Source organism: Stenella coeruleoalba (genome assembly GCF_951394435.1).
Source record: "Stenella coeruleoalba genome assembly, chromosome: 6".
NCBI lineage: Eukaryota > Metazoa > Chordata > Mammalia > Artiodactyla > Delphinidae > Stenella > Stenella coeruleoalba.
Window position 1 is genome coordinate 58,060,368 of NC_137151.1, and position 19,839 is coordinate 58,080,206.

Genomic DNA, 19,839 nt, shown 5'->3' on the forward strand with positions numbered 1-19,839 from the left:
ATTTAAATATGTTTGTTTATACTACTTGGATACAATTTTTGGATAACAGTCAATTAAACAACCAATCCCATTTCGGGTACAGAACATTTTTAGCCCTTAATAAGAAGCACACAACTCCTTTCCTCTGGGTCGGTAGATTGCACTTTTCTAAATGTTCATGATTAACAGAACTTTTTTGGTCTGATTCCAATAAAAGTATCCTGTGTTCTGAAGATTATAAGGTATAGGAGAAAAATTATCAAGTCTAAATTCTATTCATAAGTATTATTTTTCTTGACTTGTGATCCAATTAGAATGCATTCTTAGACTTTTCTGTTTTCTTATGACTAAATGAAAACTAGTTTAAAATGATATATAGTCAATGACAAGTTGCTTTTGAATAAAACAGAACAATGGGAATGCCAACTTTCTTTCCTTCTCCATAACTTCATTAACATGGTTGTATAGACATTTGCATGTAAAATGTAGTTAACAAAAATTACACAGAAGTAAATTTAGTCCTCTAGTGCGTACCTCTATGGTAAATCAGACCATTTGGCATAGTTTGAAGTCTTCCAAGAAGCCTGGTTTCCACCTGGAAAATAAATTACTAAATTTGAATGTGTTACTTTTACTATGATGAGTTGTCTATCTGTTACATTTTATTTTAGTACATATACTAGAAACTGTACTTAGAGTTTTCTAAAATTGTCATCTGTTAAGGTAGAGAATTATAATAATTATATAATTATACCCAGAAAAAGTGTTCTGACTTTATTTTCATACTGTTACAAATATGATGGATTTTTAAAAATTCAGGATGTTTGTCACAAATTCATGTTTCATTGTCAAATTTTGAGATTAATTTAGATTAGCTATAACTGTTTTAACCAAAGTTTATTTTCTTTGCATTTATTGATATACAGATCAAGCTTATATTTGGGCTTCAGTGTAACACATATACACAATTGCAATATCTAGCTGTACTTACTTTGCTGCATCTTTAAACGAAACTTCATCTCAAAATTTTCTGAGTTTGATAAATATAAAATACTTATTAAGTCACTGTATTCTCCATTCAATATATCCTACTATTTTAAATCATAAACAATTTGCATTATAAGAGCTATATTTATTAATCAAAATTCTATGTTGACAGAGCATCATGAGATGATTGGTGAGATGTCATGTACAGTGAAGATAGCTCTCAATTAATTTCTCCAGATAGAAATCCTGTTTTCTAATGCTTCAGGTGTGCACAGTGGGAGGAGATGGAGATGTGGGACCACGGCTCAGTAAAAACTCTTCACAACAGCCAGTGAGAAGTCTTATTAAAATGTGTCTGTAGATTTTTCTTCATCCTAAAGGAAAGTGCATTAATCTCTGAAAGAAAGCAATATTTCTTTCTGAAGTGTATATTTTCTCAGTTGAGTTAAATAACCAGAATGGGCATGGTTGTGGAATTCTATATTCTCAAGCCCAGAAACTTTATAATTTACTACAATATACCCAGATATGTCTAATTCCTATACCACCTTCATAATAATTATGTTTTATGTTTGACTTTTTTTTTAACTCTAAAGCACTTTGTGAATCCGGGTGAATATATAATAGACACCACCTTCTGTGGGAGTGAAAGGAAGAAAAACTTGATTCATATTTAAAGGTGCTATATTTGAACACTATGATGCTAAAATATTTTATCTTAGCACAGGGTATTTGTTTTGAAGAATCTATCTGGAGGACTCTATATAATAAACTGAATGAGGAGCCTTTACTCAACGTGCTAAAAGAATAATATTTTTAGAAAATCATGCCTCTAGGTAATCTACTTGGCCATTGGATTAATAGTCTAGGAAATTATGGTGATAGAATAATAATAATTTCTTGGTTCTCTGTACTAGGTACTTCACATACCTTTCCTCATTCAATCATAATAACCACCTTATGAGACAAGCATTATTATTTTACTGATGAGGAAAATGAGGCTAAGTTTAAATCAGATAGCTAGTAGTGGATGAGCCCCTATGGCCGTGGAACCCTCAAGTCTGCACTCTCATCATGTAAGGCACTTCCATTCTGATGTCTGAAAGATAGAGGCATGGAGGGTAGAAAACCATCTCTCTCCTCTTAAAATTCCATTTTTCCTTTACTAAATCAAAGAAAGTCAATGAAGTAGTTCAAGAATTTAGCAGTGTAGTCAAGGTCCATCTGATTGGGAAGTCTTTATATGACTAGGAACAGGATTGCTTTGGCACATGCATAAAGACTCAGGCGATCTACACATCCATCCTCAAATTTAGCAATTCGAAGCAGTTAGCTACACGGACAGTTTTGTATGCATTGCTAAATGCAGACACAAAAACTGCATTTGCAAAAAGAGGAAACCCAGTTAAACTAGGTTGCAAATTTGGCCCTAATTTAGCGTAGCATTTGTGATACATATAGGTTAGAGTGACATTTATATAATGGTGTGAAATACGAGAAAGTTCCAATGCTAGACACAAAGACTTTTTAAAATTGCTTTTGCCTACTTTGGTTAGTTTAAGAAACAGGAGGAAGAATTTGGTTTTTCAAGTGATGGGAAGCCTTTAAGGATGTTGGAACACTGTTCGGTCCCCTGGGGTTCTGCCTGCTGTACAATTTTAAATGTCTTTTAGCTAAAAAATTGGCCAACAAGGGAAACATAGAGATGAAATCTCTTCTCCCTTATCTGGGAAGTGAGAAGCTATAGGTGGCTAACATAATCCAATTGTGATAGTCAAATAAATGGTCAGCTTTGGCGATCATATGCCACAATCATTCATCCTAGTTAATATTTCTATTTAACTAGAGTAACTACCTATATATTAGAATTTACTTTGGAGGTTTTGTCCTTATGCTCGGTTGTAGACATAGGCTTCAGCTTAAGAAATATAGCCAGAGATGAGACTGGATAAATATTCACAATGTTTTACATGCATGCTGCAGTCATGGTACCTGAAACTATTTCCATTTTTCCAGTGAAGACCACTGGAGGGCAGTGTTTTCTCCTTTGGGACCAACACCAGTTTTCAGATGGAGAATGCATTGATGTGTTAAAAAGGCGTCTGGGTTATGGAAAATGAGTTGCACTTCTCATTCAGGCAGTGCTTGGAATTTACCCCCTCCTATTTACCTGTCATTCAGGTTGTTGCTTATCGTACTGCCAGCCAAATTAGTCATACCTAAAAATCAGAGCCTAAAAGAAGATCATGCACAGTATTTGCTATTTGGGAGTCTATATTAATTTGTCATTTGAGGATTGTGCAAAGTTTGTTTTATTAACATAAATAGAAAATGAAAGGGTATATGAGCAAGAATGGGTCGTTTTAACTATGAAGTTTTAACTATCAAGTGCTTTGCCCTTCATAATTTCAATATTTCATTAAGTTTACATTAATTTTATTTTCAGTATAATATATGTACATATGCTTGTCACAAAATCAGTTGTCAGCAGTTTCTAGAAAGAACAAATGAAGACTTTTCCTGGAAGTTATTTGCCATATTTTATGGTGTGACTTGTTCTCTAGCGATAGTAATGGAAAAATATTTAGAAATTTTTTATTTAAATAATGATATGCTACTGTCAAATTATAAAATTATACTTATTTGTGTTCTCATTAGTTAAAAAATGAAGCTGAATTACATAATATAATTTGAGGGAGAACCATTTAATCTTTATTTAAAGGCATATAATGCTAATTGAATTCTTTTAATTATACTAATTTGAAAATATATTTTACCTCTGAAAAAAAGATTCCTATTTTTTACAAAATCAGCATATAATTTTATTATAATGATTTATTTGATTTTTTTTTCAATGAAATGCCTAGAAGCTGGCGTCAGATCATGCCTAAACAACACAAAGCAACCCAAAACCACCAGTCTCTTGAGGAAAAACACAAATTTCAATGTCTACATCTTCAATAATTGTTTAATGTATCTTATTTGTGTAACATTGCTTCTGATTATAAAACTAGTAAGTGTTTATTTTGGCAATTATGGAAAATTAATATAATGAAATAAAATCACCCATAACTTAGCCAGTTAGAGAGAGAACCACTGTTAACTTTTTAGAGTATATCCTTACAGCATATTTTCCTATGCACTAACATATGTTTAAAATAACTAGGATACATGAGCTACACTTTTCACTTAAAATATATCATAAATATTTTCCCACGTCATTAAATATTTGTCAACAGAGTTATTTTGAATGCCTAACTAGTGCACCATAATTTATCTAAGTTCTCAGACACTGTACTTGGTGGTTTCTAATTTTCCTGCATTATAAACAATACTATGATGAACATCTCTGTAGACAATATTTGCATACATCTATAATTATTTCCTGTAAGTAAATTTCCTAAAAAAGAATTTCAGGGTCTAAAAGTTTGTTGTTGTTGTTTTTATTTACAAGTTTTGATACTTACGTTCAAAGTGTCCTTCAAAATGGAAATGTATGAGAGTGTCTACTTATCCATACCTTCACCAGCACTAAATGTTACCAGGTTTTTAATCTTCTTTAATTCGATGTCTGAAAAACATTTTGTTCGTTTAGTTTTTGTTACTTTGGTTACTTGAAAAATTTAATATATTTCATATGTTTATTTGCCATTTATATTGTTTCATTACAGCTTGCTTTTTCCTAAACCTCACCCATTTTTTTTTCTCTTGGGATGTTTATATTTTTTAATTAATTTATGATAGTTCTTCATATAATAAGGATACACCGACCCTGTTCCATACATTTTACAAATAGTTTTCTAAGCTAATATCATATTTTGTTACTGACTTTATTTTAAAATTCTCATTCAAATGTTTTTATTAAAATTTCTATCCTTGCTTATTACCTTTAAATAATATTCCTCACAAAGATTATTCACTTATATTTTTCTCTGATACATTTGATTACTTTGTTTTATATATGTTTTGTTATTTGCTTTCATTTCATGCATTTAATGCTTTAATCAATCTGCAATTTATTTTAGTTTATCATGTAAAGTTAGGATTTGATCATTTTTTCCAGTTGTTAAGCAATTGTCTCTGGATATCTATTGAATAATACTTCTTTCCTACTGATTTAAAAAGACTTTTTGAATCAAGATGAAAACTTTTATGTTCCAGGGTCCAATCCTTAGATTAATTTCTGCTCCACTGATTATCTTCCACTTTTATCACAATATTTTATTTTATTTGTTTATTTTTTTAATTTACCATACTGTTTGTGTATGTGTGTGTGTGTGGTGTGTGTGTGTGTGTGTGTGTGTGTATTGTTTGATTATTTTATCTGAGGGACCACATTGTGCTGTGGATGTATTTAATAGTATGTTTCTTTATTTATTTATTTTTTTTAGCCAAGCCGCGCAGCTTGTGGGATCTTAGGTCCCCAACCAGGGATGGAACCCACGCCTTTGACAGTGAAAGCGCAGATCCTTAACCACTGGACCGCCAGGGAATTCCCATAATATTTTATACATTTTTACATCTGGAATTGCAGGTCCCTCTTAAGTAGTTTTTTTTTTTTTCCTGAAAGTTTTCTTTGTCATCCTTGCCTATTTATTCTTTATATCCTTCATAATTACTTTACTAAGTTAAAAAATTCACTTGAGAACATATGTTTTGCTATGGAAAAATGCTCAGGATATATTAAGTGAGAATAGCAAGTTGTAGAACAGCGTATATAGTATTATCCCTCCTAGAATTTAAAAAAAAAGTAAGAAAGAGCATAGAAGGGTGTCTGCATGCTCATGTGTATGTGAGTACATGCCTTATAGATATGTACAAAATTTCTGGAAGAATAGACAAAAAAATTGTTAACAGTGATTACCTTTGACGAATGGTAATGGACATTGTGGGAAAGCAGAACTTTTGTTTTTTACTATAAAGTAGTCTTTTTTAAGCAGTTTGTATTCAAAAATTTACCTGAAATTCTAAACAGAATTATAATACATTAAATTTATAAATGAAGTGGGACATCCTTATAATATCGTCATTTTCCCATATAAGAACACTTTTCAAAAAATTTTATGTTCCTCAGTAAAAGTTTTGTAATTTTCTTCAGATGGGTACTACACAAGCCCTGTAGTTTATTAGTTTAGCCCTGTAGTTTATTAGTTATATATCTATAACTATATGTAAATTATGTATCTATAACTATTGATTGATATATAGAAATATAAAGCTATGTTTCATAAATAATATTGCATAATTGCCATTATTTGTAAAGTTAATTTGTCTCATGGAAGACTATTTTCTAATTGTTTTTTCTTTAAATGAAAGAAATGCTTGATTTTTAATTTTCTTGACTTTAAAAATAATCCTAAAGTAATGGGTCAGTTCAAGTTCAGGCTAAAATTATTGGTTTAGGTAGAAATATTCTAATTTTACTTAATATAATTGTTTTCATTTATATGATTTTTTGAGTCATAGAAACATGGCTTGAGAAAATACCAATTATGAAGAATCCCTTGAAATATAAACGACTGCAGAATATAATACCTGTCATTTTCTGAAAAGAACTGCAAAGAAGTAATGAACAAAAATGATTATTAGAGTATAGATAGGATTTCTATGAATAATTTATGAGAACCTAGACAAGGAAGAAACTATAGGTATGACCTATTTTGAGTCCTGTAGACTTTTTGCCCTATTTGTAGTAGAAGATACTGCTATTTTTCATATATTTTCTTTTCAAAAGTACAGTATTTTATTCGTTATTGCTAACTATAAATATTTAATATTCTCATTGTAAAAAGCATTCAAATATCATAGAAAAAATACTTTCTTTTTTTGAAGATCAACCATAACCCTATCATCCAGAAAAAAAACTACTGTCAGTATTTTCCCTAGGGACTTCCCTGGTGGTGCAGTGGTTAAGAATCCACCTGCCAACGCAGGGGACGTGGGTTCGAGCCCTGGTCCGGGAAGATCCCACATGCCTCGGAGCAACTGGGCCTGTGTGCTACAACTACTGAAGCTGTGCTCTAGAGCCTGTGCTCCACAAGAAGAGAGGCCACCGCAATAAGAAGCCCACGCACCCCAACGAAGAGTAGCCCCCACTCGCCGCAACTACAGAAAGCCTGCACGCAGCAACAAAGACCCAATGCAGCCAAAAATTAATTAATTAATTAAAAAAAATATATATATATATATTTTAACATCTTTATTGGGGTATAATTGCTTCACAATGGTGTGAAGTTTCTGCTTTACAACAAAGTGAATCAGTTACACATATACATATGTTCCCAAAAAATATATATATTTTGCCTACTCTTCAAGACTTAATTCTATTCATATATATTTCATATATTTATAAATGAGACCACACTATACCTACTGTATTATAGCCTCTTTTTTTCTTTTAATGTATAATCACTGCTGCCTTTTAATGTCCATAAATGCAGATCTTCATAATTCTTAGTGGTTACCATTGAAATGTATATTTTATTTCATGACGTTCCATAATTTACTTGATCAATCCTCTATTGAGCAACGTTTAGTTTTCAGTATTTTACAATGAACATTCTAAAACATCTTTTTACATTTGACACATTATTTCCTTAAGAAACAGAAATGCTAGATCAACGAGTATGCATAATTTTAAGACTTTTGATTTCATCCTGCCTCTGTTTCCTCCAGAAAGTCATAGTGATTTTATCTCAAGCCTTCCCAATACTGAGTGTTAATATTATTTAAAATATCTTTTATAATCTGATAGCTGGGGAATGGTATTTCATTGTTCTTTTAATTTCCAGAATTTGATTAGCAATGAGGTTTATCATTTTCTCATATATTTATGGTCTATTTTATCATGTTTTCATATGTTTTATGGTCTATTATTATTTCTATATTTGTGAATTAACTATCCTGATTCCTCTTTTTCTTCTGGAGTATATATATCTCACTGTTTTTTTTTTTGTTGTTTTTTGTTTGTTTGTTTGTTTGAGGTACGCAGGCCTCTTACTGTTGTGGCCTCTCCCGTTACGGAGCACAGGCTACGGACGCGCAGGCTCAGCGGCCATGGCTCACGGGCCCAGCCGCTCCGCGGCATGTGGGATTTTCCCAGACCGGGGCACGAACCCGTGTCCCCTGCATCGGCAGGCGGACTCTCAGCCACTGCGCCACCAGGGAAACCCATATCTCACTGTTTTGACCTGTAAGTAGTTCCTTAAAGAATGAAAATATTAATCTTTTGTTTGTGATATGTATTTCTTTCAGTATGTCTTTAGTCTTTTTATCTTGTTTGTGTCATTTTTGTCGAAGTTTTTTTAAGTAATCAAATTTACAAGGTATCACTGAATTCAATGTCTTTGGTATCAAAGACATTTCCTATGACAACATTAGTAAGAAAAAATTCTCCTGTGTTTTACTCTAACTGTATTTATGTTTTCATATTTTGCACTTGTATCTTTAACATATCTAGACTTTCTTCTCCAAGATGTAACCATATTTTTTCCCAAATGGTTAGTTAATATTTCCGCACCATTTTTTAAATAATTTCTCTTACCTCTCATTTTTTAAAATTTATTTATTTATTCATTTATTTAATTTTTGGCTGCATTGGGTCTTCGCTGCTGCACGCAGGCTTTCTCTAGTTGCAGTGAGCAGGGGCTACTCCTTGTTGTGGGGCGCAGGCTTCTCATTGTGGTGGCTTCTCCTGTTGCAGAGCACAGGCTCTAGGCGTGCGGGCTTCAGTAGTTGTGGCACACAGGCTTCAGTAGTTGTGGCTCATGGGCTGTAGAGTGCAGGCTCAGTAGTTGTGACGCACAGGCTTAGTTGCTCCGCGGCATGTGGGATCTTCCCGGACCAGGGCTCGAACCTGTGTCCCCTGCATTGGCAGGCGGATTCTTAACCACTGTGCCACCAGGGAAGCCCTCCACACCATTTTTGAGCAACCTACACTTTCTCCACGAAGTTCTTGGATATATTGTAATCTAGGTCCAGATTTTATCTTCTGTTTTATTCATCTGTATTAGCATGGTCTGTATTAGTGAGATTCTGAGAATGTTGTTCAGGCTTTGCTGCAATAGTGCTGTGTAACAAACAGTCCCCCAAATCTCTATGGCTTACAACAAACATTTATTCCTCTCTCATGGGTATCTGGGCCAACTGTGACATTGCAGGGTTCTGCTGGACACAAATGGACTTTGCTTGGCTCCAGGTCAGGTTTATGACATTCACGTGCCAGTTTTTTTGAGCTGAAGTAACAACAGCTCGCTAGAACATTTTCTTCTCATGATTAAGTGGCAGGAGTTCAAGAAGGCTGGTGAAAACTTAGCCACACTTCTTAAATCTCAACTCAGCACATTCTCTTTTCCATCCACACTCCATTGGTCTGAGAAAAATCACCTGGCCAAGCTCTAAGTGAGTAGAAAAGGAAAGTATATCGCCTTCACAGCTCAAGGACTTGGGGGAAATTGATGACTTGTAAACAAATGATACTATCTACCAGATTGGGCTAGTTATGTTTTTTAAGTCTCTGGTTCCTCACTGTTAAAATGTGGTTAATGTGAAGATTCAATGATATAGATGATAAATGTCAAACACATTGCACCTGGCAATCGCTAATTCAAAAAATGTATATCTGCTTCTTCACAGTATACTTACTATAGCTCTGCAAGATACTTTAATATGTGGAAAAGCATAATAGCTCCTATCTCATCACTCTTTCTTTTACAGGATTTTTTTGACTATTCTCTACCATTTTTTTCCAAATGAATAAACAGACTTTTGATTCCATCACATATATTCATCTCATTAATAACTGAGGAAAATATCTTCTCAATCATGCTACGTTTAGAATGATGAGCAAGTTGTTTCAAGGCCTTACCAAGAGAGGGCTGAGGGGTTATTCTTGGGACCCATAATAATCAACATATTTTCTGTTTATTCTAAAAAGTCAAAACTATACTGCACAAATTTTCAAATGATATTAAATTAATTGTGGTGGTTAGTATCCTGAAAAAATAAAATTGAATTTAGGATAATAATCATATAACAAATGATGCTCAGAAGAAGCAAATGGCCATAAATGTTCAGTGCAGTATATGATTTACAACAGTGTCTAGGCAAAAAGGACAGAAGAAAAAACTTTAATGTTAATCGACAAAGTACAAATAGTCAACAATGTGGGATAAAACAAACGTAATTTTTATGATTTCCTAAATAATCTTAAATAGGCAAGGGACAGTTTCTCCTATTGTCAAGTATTAGTTACACTTTTGTTTGAAAATTACTTCCTGTTTTAGATCACATTTTTTTTGTGTGTGTGTGGTGCGCGGGCCTCTCACTCTTGTGGCCTCTCCCGTTGCGGAGCACAGGCTCGGGACGCGCAGGCTCAGCGGCCATGGCTCACGGACCCAACCGCTCCGCGGCATGTGGGATCTTCCCGCACCGGGACACGAACCCATGTCCCCTGCATCGGCAGGCGGACTCTCAACCACCGCACCACCAGGGAAGCCCTCGATCACATTTTTAAAGGATGTGGGGAAATTTATGAGAGTCGAAAGAATAACAACAACAAAAATAGCTGAAGATCTAATTCAGGTCCTTCAGGAAAGCTAAGGAATTGCCATTAGTCAGTCTTAAAAGGCTAAGGTGTGACTTGCTTGGTATTCAACTGTAAGATTTATTTTCAGAGAAAAGATGCTGAGCAGGGGTTCTTCATGTCTAAATAGGAAAAAGATGTTTATTAAAACAGACAGTTTTATGTAACTTTTATAAGGAAGTATTGTTTATTAGGTCAAGGAAACACTACAGATAAATACCAAGAAAGATTTAAAATTTTCTATTTCTGGAAAGACAAGTATTCTATTTTATAAGTAAGAGAATAAGCAATTATCAATCTGGTTAAAACTGTCATTTGAAGGTCAGTGACAAACCAAATGAACTCTTCTGACAGTGTGAGCCTATGAATTTATCTCAAGTTGCCTAACACTTCTTTTTGTTTTAAAGAGAAAGATTTTTTTTTTAAAGCAAGACGTCATTTGAGAGGTTGTTGTTTTCAGTTTTTTTTTTTTTTGGCCACACCACATGGCATGTGGGATCTTAGTTCCCCGTCTAGGAATCGAACCTGAACCCCCTGCACTGGAAGCGCGGAGTCTCAACCACTGGGCCACCAGGTAAGTCCCAAGTTGCCTAACACTTTAATCTGTATTATTGATTAATGAATTAACACAAATATTTATTATATGGTTTCATCATAGCAATAAACTGACACATTTATGTACATTTTGAACATAAAACAAAATAGCACAGTTGTCTAATTTACTCTTATTTCCTCTTAATAAATAGCAATGAATATATTAGAAATACATCAGTTATGCTATGTGGATCATTTTGGGCTATTATACACAGGCATCCAATAAAATGCTGCTAAAACTATACCCATTCATTCTTGATTATAACATAGAAATACAGGGTTTTAAATGTACTTTTAAGCATCACTTTGAGGCTTAGAGCCATATATTCAAAGTTGTCCTCCAAAGACCCAAGTTTTGAAAATAAAATGCCCTCTTAAATGTTATTTGCTAGTCCTGAAATACTGAAGTTTGAAAGGGGGCATCTTCAAAGCATTTAAAAAGGGGTATGTAATATAAAACTGAAGAAATTCCCAGTAAAAAGGCGATTGGGAGGAGATGAAACATCCTTTGCTTTTAGTCTTACGAGGCACTGACTGTTTCTTGTGTGTGTGTGTGATATATATATGAGTTGAGAATTTTTAAGGAAGAATAAATGTCATTTTTCAAAAATATAACATAAACCTGTCAATTAATTTAGATCCAATCATAAGAAATGTGTTTTGGTAGAAAGCAAGAATGAAGTAAAGTTGTTTTGTTTTCATTTAATCATATGCCAATGATTCTGAGAAAAGTGTATATGTACGTGGAAAGCATACTAGTTTATTCCCAGGTCTCAGCTCAGTGGTGCAACCTTTGTGTAAGAAAGCAGTGTATTTGCATATTATAAATGGGTCAGTTAATCTTGCTCAATTTTTAAAAAATATTCTTTCCAAACTACTGATATTATTTGCCATGATTTTATTCTGGCCCAAGTGAAGGCCTGCTTTCATGTTTTACCACTTTACTCATCTCTGTCTGATTAAACAAGCTTGAAAGCCTTCCAGTGGGTTCCATGTTTTTTTTCACTGCATTTTTCCAACTATTGATAACTTCATATTTGCATAACTAATAGGCTGCCAAAGGGTGTTGATGTCTGTGTTAGTTTTGAATATCCCTTAAAGTTTTCTCTGCATTCGATATAGACAGATCAACCCATTTGGAGGACAGTATGTTCAAAAGTGATAGCCTTTCTCTCTTGGTCATAGAATTGCCAATGCATATGTATATGCATAAGTTGGAAATAATGTAGGATGCCTACTTCAATTTTAAAAATCAATTTAGTTTTATATTATTTTCTATTTTATTCAAACATTCATTCCTTTTTTGTAAGACAAAGGGAAAATTGCGTCATAGGACTCCACTGTCAGAACTGACTGTGATCTTAAGGGTGAAGATAATGTTTATTCTGCCTTGTAACTTACTGTCCCGCCACTAGCCTGCACCTGAGGTATGGCAGCACTCAATACATATTTGTTGCTTGGATGAACTAACGATGTAATATAATAGTCAAAACTGGCCCTTTGGTTCTTTGACCGTCTACACAACTTTGTTGTTTTTAAAGCTAGCATTTAAAAGTGTTTAGCTGGCATTTTCATTCATTATGGTCAACAATTGGCAGTGTTTATCAAAATTTAATACACATGCATTTGATCCAGCATTTCCAGTTCTGTGAATCTATCTTATAAAATACTCAAGCATACCCACAAAGATAGGTATACAAGGCTACTCACTGAATCATTGTTTTCAATAGAAAATATTTGAAAGAAACTGAAAGTTCATCATTGGCAGGGTTAAATAAATTGGGGTACATCTTTACTTTGGAAAACTATGCAGCAGTTTTAAAAGAAGGAGGTACATCTATATATAAGTACATGGAAAAATCTACAAGATGTATTGTTGAGAGTTAAAAAACCAAACAAGTAAAACTCTCCAAACAATTTATGTGATGCAAATACATAAGAATATGTTCTGAAATGATAGACACCACACTTTTAATCTTATTTCCCTCTGGGATAGGGAGGTATAGTGATAATAAAATGGTAAGTTTTAAAGGTGCTGAGAAGTGCTTTCACTTTTTACTCTAATGTATTGGTATATTGTTTTAAATTTTAACAATGAGCATGCACTTGTATATTCAATAATTAAATAAAACCTGTGATTTTTTAAACAATACTCTTTTATACAAAGAAACTTTTCCTTCTTAAACAATGGTTAAAGTATGATGTATTTATAATTATTCTCTACAGCTCTGTCTTTTCTGCCATTCCTCTCTTCACACATCCCACCCATTACAAGGCTACAAACAGTAAACAAAGAACAATCTCTTAAAAATAAAAAAGGGAAATAAATCAAGATATGCCTAGAAAATGCCTTGTACAGATTATGTTCCCCTCTTTGTTTAGAGGCAAAGTAACAAATTTCTATTTAATCCAATGGATACTATTCATACATGTGGTGTTGAGACTACCGTGAACCTAGAGTGTTGGTCCCTCCTGGTAAACTTCTAGGGAGATGCAGCTGGTCATTTCTACCAAGACTTAAAGATAGAATAGTTCTTTGAATGAGTAGATACATCCCATGTTAGGATTTTATCTGATTGTCTTATATTGATTAATATCTGAGTAGATTAATATTTTTCTTTAAGTCTATCTTACTTTGCTTTAATCCCACTAGGTATTAGTATTTATTAATGTATATTCCATTGTGATATATTATTTCCTATTTATTTGCCTCACACATGGTATTTATTGCTGAGACTAAGTCTTGTCCATGCCTTTGTAATTCAAATACAAAAGCATTACTTATCTCTTGTCATTTCTTATTCTCTACTTTTACATATACTTGTATACAATCTAATGTTTTGTTATAAAATTATTTTCCTATTTCTATATTATCATATGAGAAATATTTTAAATAATGAATAAGGAAGAGAAATTCTCACATATGAGAAATTGCCTTAGAAAGAAGGTAAACTTTTTAAACGTTATAAATGCTTAAACTTATGCTTGCTCTATGTAAACTCTCACTTAGATTTCAGCTACAGGCTTTGATCTCCACTTTTTAAAACTTCTAATATCTAAACCAAGTCATTCATTATTTTCTCTGAAGCCTAACTTAATCTGAACAGATTTCTGTCTTGAAAAGACGAAAATTTTTTCATGATTGAGGCCTGAGGTTGTCTCATTCAATGATCTTTTGAGCTGACTTCTAACATTATTAAGAAGCAAATTTAGGCATCACCTGTCCCCTTAGCTTCTACAGAATCTGATCTAGTCAGTAGAAGAACCACTAGCCAAATAATCATTTCATAAAACTTATCACTGTTTTTCAAATTAAAAGGCATTAAGGTAGTAAAATGATACAAAATCTAATGATGGCTACCCTCTTCTGCTCTAACTATTCAAATTAAGAAATAGCCACCCACTTTATCAAGAAGATAAGAATTTTAACTAAATAAGTAGAAAATAAGCTACTTTCATACATTTTTCTATTAAAACACTCCAAGGAAGAAAGAGGCAGGTAAAAACCCTTAAAGCAGGAAAATGCAGCAAGAAATAGGGTGGCTTTTTGCTTGTTTTTCATCATTCATATTATTTTCTTTTTTTTTTGCGGTATGTGGGCCTCTCACTGCTGTAGCCTCTCCCGTTGCGGAGCACAGGCTTCGGACGCGCAGGCTCCGAACGCGCAGGCTCCGAACGCGCAAGCTCCGGAGGCGGAGGCTCCGGACGCGCAGGCTCAGCGGCCATGGCTCACGGGCCCAGCCACTCCGCGGCATGTGGGATCTTCCCGGACCGGGGTACAAACCCGTGTCCCCTAGCATCAGCAGGCGGACTCTCAACCACTGCGCCACCAGGGAAGCCCCTTATTTTCTTTATTCTTTAAATCTACTTCTCTCTCCTCTCCTCCTAAAAGAGTTGTATGTCGGGACTTCTCTGTCTGGTGTTCCCACTTGCCGTGAGGCACGGCCAAAAAAAAAACCAGTTGTCTACAATCAGTGGAAAACTGAAGACGTTGTTGTAGACCAGGTAATAAGAGATATGTTAGTGATTTCTAAAAATATGGAAAATCCTACTGAGGTCTTTACAGTCCTTCAGGACATTGGCCTCTCTTACATTCTATTTTCTTACCTCCCTCCACCTCCATTTTTAATCATTACTGACCAAGGCCAGCAGAATAAGTGATACTGTGGGAACTATAACTTTCATTTAAATGTAGTTCAGATTTTGAAACAGTTGATGGTGTAACAGGATAGACAAGATAAGCCCAAAATGAATTTACTTAAAATAGGCTAGTATGGATTATTTAGTTATTCTAGTTATTTTTATAGGTTTGCTTCTTATATAGCTATTTATATACATCCATTACAAATACTATTACATATGAACACATGCACATGAAAGGAGGAAGTGGTCAATTGTTATGCATTAATCAGAAATGGGTTTTAAGAGAAGGGAACTCCACATATCTCAACGTACGGTTGGCTGATAATTTCATGCTTATGGAAAGTTCTAAGGTTATAATGGACCAAAGGACTACCTGAACTTTTTACTTCTAGAAATTGCAGTGTTGTCACAGGAATGATTGTTCCTTATGGAACAACTAAAAAATATATATTGAATGTATAGAAAATTATTATTATATACAATTATTATTATTGGCCTGTTCACCTTAAAATGAAAAATCTCCCTTCTTTGAGCTTTTTTTCAAAGTTTTGTTTCTAATGAACTGGAAATAATTTCACATATAAAGAAGAAAATTTTCTTTCTGTTTTCCATTTCTGTACACAGAACAACAAACATGCACAACAGACATAGACAACAGACAAACACAGTTTGATAACTGAATTATACTTTAGGACTGTTTTTCACACAAATCTAAATAATACACATTGAAAGAAATGTCTGTTGTCAGCTGGAATGGAAATTTTAAATTGTTTTACTAAAAATATAACCAGTCCTCATGTAACCTTCACTCAAAAGAGCCAAGAGCAAGATAAATGCATCCCATGTATTGAAACCACCATTCATCTTTCTAACATTGATGATTTTAGTAATTTTATACTTTAAAAAAAAGTAACAGACTGAAAGGATTATATTTCCCTGTACCTGTATGAAGAAATTAATGAGACTATAAAAATAATTTTATTTATTAGCTAGCATATGTTTCTATAGGAATTGAGCTCCAACAAATCTGGTCTTAATGATCTTTTTCCTTGTCCTTGTTGGGGTGAGTTGGGAAACCCTTCTGATATTTTTTGTACTGATGATACTTCTGTAGTACTTCAAAGTCCAAATAATCTTGAAGATCCCATCTAGCATAACTTTGGTTAAGGATATATTATCTACCTGTAACTGAAAGGCAAAAATAAATTTTTGTTCAAGAATAAGGTGGGAAAAGTATGCTGAGTTACATCTCAAACTTGGTCCATTTCTCTATAGGGTACACTGACTGAACAATTAAACAACTTTTTTCTCCCCAATTTTCTTGGTTAAGTGAACTTCTCACAGTAAAACAAGCCACCTAAATGGTTTTCTTTTGAGATATGAAGTCCTGCAGAGGCATTGGATTATTTTTTTTAAACATCTTTATTGGAGTATAATTGCTTCACAATGTTGTGTTAGTTTCTGCTTTATAACAAAGTGAATCAGCTATACGTATACATATATCCCCATATCCTCTCCCTCTTGCATCTCCCTCCCACCCTCCCTATCCCACCCCTCTAGGTGGTCACAGAGCACCGAGCTGATCTCCCTGTGCTATGCGGTTGCTTCCCACTAGCTACCTATTTTACATTTGGTAGTGTATGTATGTCCATGCCACTCTCTCACTTCATCCCAGCTTACCCTTCCCCCTCCCTGTGTCCTCAAGGCCATTCTCTAGGAGGCATTGGATTATTTTACCCAACACTTTTTGCCGTGACCAACACACGGTTACTTTCTGAACTAGACTGTTACATGCCTTTCATGGTCTAATTTTATAGGTTCTGAGGAATGGGACTTCCACTACTTTCCTGGGAAGACAGTTCTCCAGTGCAGTCCCTCTAATTATTTAAGGTAGGTCTTCATTTCTTTAAAAGAGCCGAGTTATTCAAGTTGGAAAAGCAGCTACTACGTAAGCAGCCTGACTTAAACTGACAAAAGCAAGGAAATTCTGGATCTATAATTCACCTTCCACCCCTTGACCTCGCAAGCCGCCATATTAGCGTGATCACACCAAAATACCAGCTTGTGTTTACAGTTTCATTCCTCCTGATGGCGGACGGGCGCGTGTACACGAGCACTCGCTCTGTGTGCACTGAATAGGATCACGATCCGGAGAGCTGAAAATGTAAACACAAGCTGGTATTATGGTGTGACTGGCGGTTTGTGGTTCTTTGTTTGAATACTTTAAAAATGGGCACCCTGGCAAGAACAAAAGAGGCAGAAAGCAGAACTGCTCTGAAATGGCTTCTCTCATCTTTGTCCCTCCTCAGGTACACCCAAAATAACTTATCCACTTGACGGGGTCTCCAGCAACCATTTGTTTTTGCCTAGTTGGCTACACTTCAACGCAACAGTTTTGTTTTCAAAGCCAGGCCGTTCATTCTTTGCCTTTCGTAATTTTAAATTAGCTTCTGAGTATTTGCAAGCACTATACTTCTGTAGTCATTATTTGCATCAAAATCTTCCACGTGGCAATTTCATGGCAAGGTTTGATGGGTTTAAGCAAGAACCTAAATGTCTTCTGTGGCCTTGTTTTCATATGTGCAAATCAGCAGTGGTTCTTTTACCTCAAATGAGGATTGGCATCAACATAACCCTATCAGACAACATATCTACCTACTGTTCTTGCTTATGCTACTTTAGTCATTGATTTTGAAGTGCAGAAGTTGACCTTAAGAGAAATGTAAAGGGTAGAAAAAAACCCAAAATTATAAACTTTATTTTAGCATAACATCTACTTGCATTGGTGGACCTTTAGTTTTCTCTGCAGTCTTTGTCATTTCTCCATTTTTACACTAAATATGTTCAATCATTGGCTCTCTGCTGTGCACTTTGATTCTGAAATAGATTTACTTGTGGGATGAAGAGATGATCGTATCATTTCAGAGAGAAAATTAAGACATATAAAGAAGGAAGGCTGAAAAAAACTCATTTCCTGAAAAATGTCAAGGTAGCTCATGATATGCTTGGTAAAGTACACTACCTTGTTTTTTAAAAAACAAAACTTTCTCTTTGGAATTAGGTATACCATCACTACCAAAAATCGGCAAGCAAAGGAACAGTGGATAGTGTGGCAGGTCCCTTTTCTTAAATAAAAATTACAGAATCTGATTTTACACCTATTGATGCAGCATTCGCCACTGTAAACTTATTTCTGACAACTGTTTCTTTTGGAATCTAATAAGTAATTGAAAAACAAAAGTGATTTTCTCAATATAATCGAAAGGCAGTTAATGCAAAGACGTAAACACAAACGACTCATGGTTGTAGACAGTTTTGATGTAGACTGCAATACTTAATAAAAGAATAAGAGGGATCCTAGCTTGGGATTTTTAATGAAATGCCACTCAAATGGAAGCAAGTGATTTCAGAAGTGTTGTCAGTCACTTTAGACTGAAAAGAAATAATAAGAAATAGCTTTTAAGATATCAAATAATTTGCACTCAAATACTGTACTATAGCACCTTGCCTTTGAATAAGCCAACAATTTGCCTTGTTTGTTTAAAACTTATTGTATTTGATCACTTCACGAAACTGCACAACTTGACTGACCTTTGCCATCTTGTCTCTTTCTTATCTCTCTCCATGTGAGAATGCTCACCAAGAGCGCTTGCAAGCATTCCACAAATTATAACAAATGAACCATATACACCAATACTGACAGATCTGGATCATCTTATTTTCACCTGATATATGTTCAGGCTCAATTGAAAACTAAATTATGGAATGAATAGATATACTGGAAGAGTGAGTTTGGCCTTATCTTACACATATGTTTTGAGAACAGCTGTATGAAGCTATTTTGGAGGTTCAATATCTATGGTAATATGTTCAGATATACAAATAATTAATGTACAAAGCATTGACATTTTCACAGATTTTATCCCCAATATCATATAATTTCATATCTTGTGAGCTGTATTTCATATTCTGGAGGGAAAAGTCTGTGCTACAGGATTTCATAGCTTTAAACTTGAGCTTTTAGTTTTATAGTTTTTTTTTTAATTCTTTTTTTCAAATATACGATTGTAATTTTACAGAAAGTTCAAAACGTCTTTGAGCCTGTAAACATTCTTATGACTCCTCATAATTTGTGTTGGCCCATCTACTTGCTAATGCGATCACTTTCCTTAGCTACCTCATGCTACTAGTATCTGTTGATAGTAAATACAAACAAACGCAGCCTTTAGGTTAGAAGGCCTTTGGCAAATTTATCTTGTGGAAGCCAGCTAAGGAAGGGAAAATGGGGGTCAGAAAAGCTGCAGCAATGGTCCAATTCTGTATCTGTAGCAATAAGGGTTAAAAAAAAAAAACAGGATGGAGGGTTGAAGATGGATGGTGGTCATGACTGTTCAACAACGTGAATGTACTTAATGCTACTGAACTCTACACTTAAAAATGGCTAAAATGGTGAATTTTATATTGTGTATTTTACCACAATAAAAAAGTAGAGGTTAAAATTGACTCTAATGAGAAATTAGGAACTGACTCTAAGAACCTACTTGCCCAATAAA

General features: G+C 34.3%; 1 protein-coding gene across 1 annotated transcript in view; it reads left to right on the plus strand.

The window, feature by feature from the left end:
* Positions 1 to 14,690: 14,690 nt before the first annotated feature.
* PSMD14 (proteasome 26S subunit, non-ATPase 14) overlaps positions 14,691 to 19,839 on the plus strand; it is a 133,289-nt gene continuing 128,140 nt past the window's right edge. The window contains exons 1-2 of the mRNA XM_079923938.1: positions 14,691 to 15,148; positions 17,104 to 17,176. The gene's annotated coding sequence lies outside the window, so the exon portion shown is untranslated. The remainder of the gene's footprint in view (positions 15,149 to 17,103; positions 17,177 to 19,839) is intronic.